Consider the following 2048-nt stretch of genomic DNA (forward strand, 5'->3'; position numbering starts at 1 on the left):
CGTGTTTAGCCCTAACAAGTTTTTGGCGCCACTGTCGGGGACTGCAGTGTTAATTTTTAGTTCATGTGTTTGTCATTAGTGGTCGTTAAAGTTCATTGACTCGGACATTGTTACTTATCTATTTTCTTGTCTTATTTCAGGTACTCTAGCGAGCGTGTATGCATACGTGTTCGCGGTCTCGTAAGAGAACTCTGGATAAAGTCGAGGAAGAAGTTGTAGTGGTTCGAAGAGAAGTTTTTGAAGAAGAAGAGAAAGTCGAGGAACCAATTTTAGTAGTGATGGGAGATCAAGCAGAAAATCCTAAGGCCTTGATGGACTACTCTCGGCCTAGGATCAATGACATTCAGTCGAGCATCATCAAACCAGCCATCTCGGCTAACACTTTTGAGATCAAGTCAAGCACGATTCAGATGATACATAACTCAGTTCAGTTTGGGGGTTCTCCTACTAAAGATCCCAACATGCACATCAGGGATTTCAGCGAGATCTGCGATACTTTCAAGTTCAATGGTGTGACTGAAGATGCTATCAAGTTACGACTCTTCCCATTCTCTCTGAGGGACAAAACAAAGTGATGGTTATATTCTCTAACACCAGGGTCTATCACCACTTGGGAAGATCTGGCTCAAAAGTTTCTTACTAAATTCTTTTCAATGGCGAAGATTGCTGCAATCAGGGAATGCTCTTACTCAGTTTGCTTATCAGGGAATGCTCTTACTCAGTTTGCTTAGCAAACTGGAGAATCTCTGTGTGAGGCTTGGGATCGATATAAGGAGATGCTAAGGAAGTGCCCACACCACGACATGCCTGATTGGATAATTATAAACTGTTTCTATAATGGATTGCGTGCTACTTCTAGACCCATGCTCGATGCAGCATCAGGAGGAGCCTTGTGGGCTAAGAGCTATGATGAAGCCTATGAATTGATTAAACTGATGGCTGCTAATGAATACCAGAATCCTTCCCAGAGACTTACTCAGGGAAAAGTAGCAGGAATTCTGGAGTTGGATGCAGCAACTTCTATTGCTGCCCAACTTAAGGCTTTGACGATGAAGGTGGACACTTTGGCTAATTATGGAGTTAAAGATCACTAGTGTTTGTGAGCTTTGTGCGGGGATACATGAAACTGAGCAGTGTGCTATTTCTAGCGAATCGACTCAATTTGTGAGCAACTTTCAGAGATCACAACAACAAGCTCCAACCACTTATCATCCAAATAACCGCAATCATCCTAACTTCAGCTGGAGCAACAATCAGAATGCGGTGCAACAATCTTATCAACCATATACAGCAAGGCAGTATAACCCTCCTGGTTTTCAGCAACCGCAATATGCCCCGTAGCAACAACTTCAACTTCAGCAGTTACCTCAAGCTAATGAAAAATCTGAATTGGAGGAGTTGAGACTAATGTGCAAGAGCCAAGCTGTCTCTATCAAGACCTTGGAGAATCAGATTGGGCAAATTGCTAATGAGTTACTAAATCGTCAACCTGGCATGCTTCCGAGTAATACTGAAGTGTCAGGCAAAAAGGAAGCTCAGGAGCATGTTAAAGCAATCATATTGAGGTCTGGTAAGGTTGCGAATCCTGAAGAAGCTAAGACTCCAGATTCTGAAGTGGAAGCTGATGAAGAAGAAGTGCAGAAGGAAGCCGAAGTGGAACCAAGGAAGACTACTATTGAGCACACGCAACCTGAGGATAATACATGGGAGGAACAGATCTATCCTCCACCTCTTTTTCCTAAGAGGCTGTAGAAGAAGAAACTGGATAAGCAGTTTGCGAAGTTTCTGGAGGTGTTCAAGAAACTTCACATCAACATACCTTTCGCTGAAGCTCTTGAGCAAATTCCTAGTTACGCGAAGTTCATGAAAGGTATTCTCTCTAGGATGGTGAAGCTTGATGACTTAGAGACCATTGTTCTCATGGAGGAATGCAGTCCTGTGCTGCAATAAAAAGTATCAACAAATTACCTCTGAAGCTTAAGGATCCTGGAAGCTTCATTATTCCTTGCACCATTGGAAATATGTCATTTGATAAGTGTCTATGTGAC

At 42.7% G+C, this 2048-nt stretch overlaps 1 non-coding gene across 1 annotated transcript; it reads right to left on the reverse strand.

Annotated features, from left to right (window-relative positions):
- Positions 1–699: 699 nt before the first annotated feature.
- Positions 700–804, reverse strand: LOC141722482 (small nucleolar RNA R71). The gene has a single exon (XR_012575502.1). It is a non-coding gene; the product is annotated as a small nucleolar RNA R71 (small nucleolar RNA).
- Between the last annotated feature and the right edge of the window lie 1244 nt (positions 805–2048).

The sequence above is a fragment of the Apium graveolens genome, chromosome 4 (genome assembly GCF_009905375.1).
Source record: "Apium graveolens cultivar Ventura chromosome 4, ASM990537v1, whole genome shotgun sequence".
Classification (NCBI taxonomy): Eukaryota; Viridiplantae; Streptophyta; class Magnoliopsida; order Apiales; family Apiaceae; genus Apium; species Apium graveolens.